This window comes from Triticum urartu, chromosome 3A, assembly GCF_056163025.1.
Source record: "Triticum urartu cultivar PI428250 chromosome 3A, HENAU_Tu73, whole genome shotgun sequence".
Classification (NCBI taxonomy): domain Eukaryota; kingdom Viridiplantae; phylum Streptophyta; class Magnoliopsida; order Poales; family Poaceae; genus Triticum; species Triticum urartu.
The window spans coordinates 207,907,619-207,914,526 of record NC_141875.1 but is presented as its reverse complement, the minus strand read 5'-3'; positions in this window follow the sequence as shown (position 1 = coordinate 207,914,526).

Here is a 6,908-nt window from a genome sequence, read left to right as displayed (position 1 = left end):
GGTGACTGGAAACGCTTGGATGATATGGCTGCATGGCTGAGTTGAGTAGCTGCATGTGAAGAGAATTTGCAAACTGGGTGATGATGTGGCATGATGATGATGTGGACAGTGTGCATGTTAAGAAAATTGATAGAAGTGGGGAGCAACTTCTTAAGAATGTTAGATAGGGTAGGTGTGCGCTCTAACACTGGTGGCAGGCTAGTGAGGGTGCGGTTCCATGGATCTGGACAGAGTGTTTGAGCATCTCCAGCAGCTCATCCAAATCGTTGTCTACATGAGATACAGACAATATGAGGCGAAAAACGGGGGTGGCGTTTTCGCTCCTGGGAGCACATGCTCCCGGGTGAACAGTAACGCAAAAATATTATTAAATGTTTCGGAAAAATTCTGTTTTTTTGTAGATATTTGTGTTAGTGTCATTTTTATGTGAAACGGAGTGGCGGTGTTTCGTTGGCAAAAAAAAACAAATTTGGTGTAACTTTTGGTGTTCAATTTTTTTCATAAGCCAAAATGCGTAACCTTTTTGCTTCAAAATTTACAGGTAGCATTTGGATGTGACTAAGTACACATAATTTTCTTTTCATTTCAATTTTTTTCCGGACCCAGGAGCCAAATTGACTTTCTAGCAAAAAAACGCTCTTCAGCAGATTCTCTGTAGGATAATTTACCGCTCAACATTGTCTAAATACCTGTGGACATTGACATTAGGGGTGAAAATGGAATGGGAACTTTTTGCTTTTTCGGAAGAAAAATGAAAACTGAGAGAAAATATGAAAACGGAAATGAAAATTTGCAAAACGAAGTGGAAATGGATTTTTTCATGAGAAGACGGAAAGTTTTCCGGTGCTGTTTGCACTATAGGATTATGGTTGCTTTTTAGTTCAACCACCAAACAACACATAATTACACAATGAGGAAAATGAATTATTTGAAACCCAACTTCTACTACCACACCCGTACTCAACTAGACCATATATGATTGTCCAGTACTACTGCAATACTGTGCTAAATCTTGCTAACATAGTCACATCTTTTTGTAGGCCTGTTACCAATTCATTAAATTTGTTCGTTTTTGGTTTTTAAGTTTCGGTGAACGCTCACTTCTGTTTCTGTATTGTATTCTCTCTGTGTTTGTTTTCGGTAGTATCTGTTGCCACATTCATTTTCGGGGTTTCTGTATTCGTTTCCGCTTCTACAAAAAAAATATAAAAACAAATATGGTATCAGTTAGTTCCGTCTGTTTTCGCTCCATTTTCGTCCCTAAGAGCAACTCTAGTCTCTAACAAACCCCTAAAACGCGCCAACCCGGAAAATAACCGCTCCTTTACGGTTTCGCTCAAAAAAAGTGGCCAGACCAGAAACCGTATCGGGCCGCAAACTGAAAAAAATTACAGGGCACGGAAAAACTTCGCCCCCAACCTTTAGATTCACGGGGCGGGAGGCCGACCCGAGTGCGACCCCTATCGTTTGTGAGATTTGGCGCGAGGGACATTTCCGCCCGGCTGTTCCCGCCTCGCCCGCTCTCCGCCCCAACCACCTCCTTTCGCCCGCTCCAGAGCACCCTCCCTGGCTTCCCTCCGTCGCCATTGAAGCCTCTCAGCTGTCGGCCATCACCGTGGATGTCAACCCCAGCTTACCGTCAGCAGATCTCGTCCCAGGTGATGTCGTGCCCGTCGTCGTCGCAAGCTCCACCGCGACACTGAAAGTGCAACTATCCCTGGGTGGTTTTGGTAATTCCTAACAACATATAACTCATTGAGCTAATGCTACTTAAAGATAAACATTTCAGGAAAGCTCAATGATTGGCATGGCATGGATGAGAAAAAGTGGATCCCTCAAAATTCTAAGGACAAAGAATTGGCTCAAGATCAAAGCTCAGGACTCTACATCTTTTTATTTTAAGTGATCCAAGATCACATTGAGTCCATAGGAAAAGCCAATACTATTAAGAGGGGATGAGGTGTTGCCTAATGGCTTGCTTGCTCAAAGTGCTTAGTGATATGCTCCAAAGTCCTCAACTACTTTCTCACATCCACATTTGTCCCAAACCAAAATTCAAACTCGATCCCACCAAAACTTTCTATCCGGCGCCACCGAGTTCAGTTGACATAGCCACTGCCAGAAACCCTAGTCTTTTTGGTCTCACCGATAGGGATCTCGGTCTCACCGAGATGGGATTGTAATCTCTCTGTTTCCCTTCGTAACGTTTCGGTCAAATCGAGATGAGCGATCGGTCCCACCGAGATTGCAATGCAAACTCTCTGTTTCCCTTTCGTAACGTTTCGGTCCAACCGAGATGAGCGAATCGGTCCCACCGAGTTTGCATGACCAACTCTCTGTTAGTCCATTACCAAAATCGGTCTCACCGAGTTTGTGTAATCGGTCTCATCGAGATTACGTTATGCCCTAACCCTAACAAAATCGGTCCCACCGAGTTGACATGCCGGTCCCACCGAAAATCCTAACGTTCACATTTTGAACTAGATCGGTCTGACCGAGTTTCATGATTCGGTCCCACCGAGTTTGGTGATTTGTGTTTAACGGTTAGATTTTGTGTGGAGGCTATTTATACCCCTCCACCCATTCTTGATTCGTGGAGAGAGCTATCAGAACATCCCTACACTTCCAACATACATTTTCTGAGAGAGAACCACCTACACTTGTGTTGAGGTCAAGATATTCCACTCCAACCACATAAATCTTGATCTCTAACCTTCCCCAAGTTGTTTTCCACTCAAATCATCTTTCCACCAAATCCAAATCCTGTGAGAGAGAGTTGAGTGTTGGGGAGACTATCATTTGAAGCACGAGAGCAAGGAGTTCATCATCAACACACCATTTGTTACCTCTTGGAGAGTGGTGTCTCCTAGATTGGTTAGGTGTCACTTGGGAGCCTCCGTCAAGTTTGTGGAGTTGAACCAAGGAGTTTGTAAGGGCAAGGAGATCGCCTACTTCGTGAAGATCTACCCAAGTGAGGCAAGTCCTTCGTGGGTGACGACCATGGTGGGATAGACAAGGTTGCTTCTTCGTGGACCCTTCGTGGGTGGAGCCCTCTGTGGACTCGCGCAACCGTTACCCTTCGTGGGTTGAAGTCTCCATCAACGTGGATGCACGATAGCACCATCTATCGGAACCACGCCAAAAATCTCCGTGTCTCCTATTGCGTTTGCACACTCCAAACTCCTCCCTTTACCTTCATATGCAATTGTTTTACTTTCCGCTGCTATACTCTTAGAATTGCATGTGTAGGTTGATTGCTTGACTTGTGTTAAGTTGCTAAAATATGCCTAGAACTAAAATTGGGAAAAGGCTAGATTTTTATTTGGTCAAGTAGTCCAATCACCCCCCCCCCCTCTAGACATACTTTCGATCCTACAAGTGGTATTAGAGCTTTGGTCTCCATTTGCTTTGATTTCCATAGCTTTTGGTGGTCATAGCCTTGGTTTCACAACCTAGGAGAGTATGGCGTCTAGCGAGGGAAATTACCACCATAGAGGTCCTTACTTTGATGGTCTAAATTTTGCTAGTTGGAAGCATAAGATGAAAATGCATATTCTTGGACATAACCCCGCCGTTTGGGCTATTGTGTGTATTGGCTTGCAAGGTGAATTCTTCGGTGGGAGAGAACCAAACCGTGAAGTTATTGCAGAAGAGTTGAAGATGCTACAATACAATGCTCAAGCTTGTGATATTCTCTTCAACGGATTATGCCCCGAAGAATTCAACAAAATCAGCCGTCTTGAGAATGCAAAGAAAATTTGGGATACTTTGATTGATATGCACAAAGGTACCGAATCTGTCAAGGAATCCAAATTGGATGTGCTTCAAAGTCAGCTTGACAAGTTCAAAATGAAGGATGGTGAAGGCGTCGCTGAAATGTACTCTAGGCTTGCTCTCATCACAAATGAGATTGCCGACTTAGGAAGTGAAGAGATGACCGATAGATTCATCATCAAGAAGATCCTAAGAGCCTTGGATGGAAAATATGATACCGTGTGCACATTGATCCAAATGATGCCCAATTACAAAGATCTCAAGCCAACGGAGGTTATTGGAAGAATTGTTGCTCATGAGATGTCACTCAAGGATAAGGAAGAGCTTCACAACAAGTCAAGTGGTGCTTACAAAGCCTCGTGTGATGCTCCCACATCATCAAGTGAGAAGCAAAACTTCAATGAAGAATTGAGTCTAATGGTGAATAACTTCAACAAGTTCTACAAGAGTAGAAGCAAGGAAAGAAGTTCCAAGTCAAGGTCCTACAATGACAAAAGATCTTCTAGTCGTGAGCGTAATTGCTACAATTGTGGAAGACCCAGACACTATTCCAATGAATGTACGCCCCCCTACAAAAGAAGAGAAGATTCTCCCAAAAGAAGGAGTAGAAGAGAAGAATCACCATCAAGAGAGAGAAGGAGTAGAGATGATCGTTATGAACAAAGACCCTCTCGGAGAAGCAAGGATTCGGAAAGGAAGGACAAGTCATCAAGGAGCTACACAAAAAGAATACATCAAGCTCATGTTGGTGAATGGGTATCCGGTTCCGACTCCGACAATCACTCCGAAAAAGTTATCACTCCGACTCCGAATATACTCAGGATGAAGGTGTGTGTTGCCGGACTAGCACTTGTGACAACCAACTCCTATGACATATTTGACTCACCAAATGAAGGAATTGGGAGATGCTTCATGGCTAAAGGTCCAAAGGTAACACACCCCGAGTATGTTGATTTCAATAGTGATGAAGATGATTTGCTAGGAGATGATGATTTACTTGTTCACAACTCTAGTTATGAAAACTATGATGAGCTTGCTATTAATCATGATAATCAAATAAAACGAATGACGATGATAAGAAGGAGATTGAGCGTCTAACTAAAAAACTAAACACTCTTAAGTTAGCTCATGAAACTACCTTGGAAGATCATCGAGAACTTTTAAAGACTCATGATAAGCTACGCTTTGAAAAGCTCAACCTTGAGCAAGAACATGAGTTTTTAAAGGCAATCAATGATGATCTTTGCAAGAAAAGTTCTTCTTACATTGCCAAGCGTTTACTCTTGTCTACTTACATGCCACAAGTTAAATCTAGTAACAAGAACAAGAAATATTCTTCATTTAGTAGTAACAACAATCATGCTAAATCCAATGTTGTTGCTTCTAGTAGCTCTCTTGATTCCACTAATGATTCTCTTAGCCAAGTTACACTTAGCAAGAAAATAGCTTATTGAAGGGAATTATAGAGAAAGGTGTTTACAAGAGCCTTGCCGGAAGTAAGCAATTTGAGGAAATTGTACGCAAGCAAGGAAGACACCGGAAGAATCAAGGCGTTGGTTTTGAACGAAAGTTCAATGCCAATGGAGTTGAGTGGGAAGAAGATCAATACCCCAAGACGAAGTTTGTTCCTCAACAAGAGAAGTATGATCCTACTTTCAAAGGAACACAATCTCAAGATGATCTTCCACCACAAGACCACAAGCAAAAAGGCAAGGACAAGCTTCAAGAGGAGATTGATGCATTCGAGGAAGCACCCAAGGCCTTGGTCAAATGGATTCGCAAGACTACATCAAGTTCTACTTCAAGTACGACTACAACCCCAAGGATTCCCATCAAGATGGTGTGGATCCCGAAGAACAAGAACTAGAGAGTTCTTGAGGGTGACTCCGCCAACCTACTTCACTCTTATCATTTTGGCAAGGACAAGTGCAAACAACTTTCATATCTTGCACTAGTTCAAGGAGTCACAAACACTCTTGTTGGTAAGACAAGGGACAAGGTAACCTAATGCTTCCACGGACATCATCTTATGTACACATCACTCTATGTCTATGGATATCCTTGTTTGTTCCTTGTGGGACTAACCCATGTAGGTATTGAAAGTGCAACTCACTCCAAAGGATTGCTCCGAATGATCTACATTAACATTGAGCATCCACATCTTCAACACCTACATGAAGTCATCATAGATAAAACCCAAGGTTAGTTGATCCCTCTTAGGGGGGATATCACATCTAGGGGGAACTTTACCCTAATCAATTGAGTTAAAGCAACTCTAATGATGTGAGTACAACAATGCTCTATGTAAAAGTGGTAACTCCACTTGTGCTTAAACGATGAGTATGACCTATGATCAAATGTTCTCATTTGACTCCTAAGTCAATATACTCATATATAGATGACCTAGTCATCTCCAATTGCTTGATAGATGCTAGAGTGTCTGTGCATGCTTCGTCACATATTTCATTTGCCATTTTAATTGTGTGAGCATGTTGAATGCATATTTTTCTCATTCGAGGACATCCATTTGTTGCTTTGATTGTTTTTTTATTTTGCCAAATGGATGGACAAGAATGCCTAAGAACTCCCTCTAGCTATCTATGCTTTTCTCGTCTCAAACTCTATTCATGCTACATCACAAAGTTTGACCAAGTCAGATTCGAACCACTCTGTGTGAGGAGCACTCGGAGTTCCCGTCATAGACTTAAACTTCCAAAACCTCTTTGTGCATTTCGGTATGACTGATCATCCTTTTCGGTCCTATCGAGATCACTTAGTTGATCTAGGTTTTCAATCTCGGTGCAGCCGATTAGAACCTTTTGGTCACACCGAGTTGCAGTAACTGCCTGCAGTTTTGCATCTCGGTGCCACCGAGTTGTTCCACGTGGTCACACCGACAGGGTCAGGTTATATACACTGACGGGCCAAATTTTGGAAAATTTTCCGAAACCCTTCGCCCGCGCATAACCTACTCTGCCTCTTCAGGTCTCCGGATCGTCTTCACGCCGCCAGCGACCTCCCGCCGCTGGTCTCCGCCGCCGTCAACGGCAATATGCTCCGCCGTTGCCGCCATAGCAAACACTCGCCGCATTAGGGTAAGTGTTCGATCCCTTGTGCTATCTTTTTCACTCCAA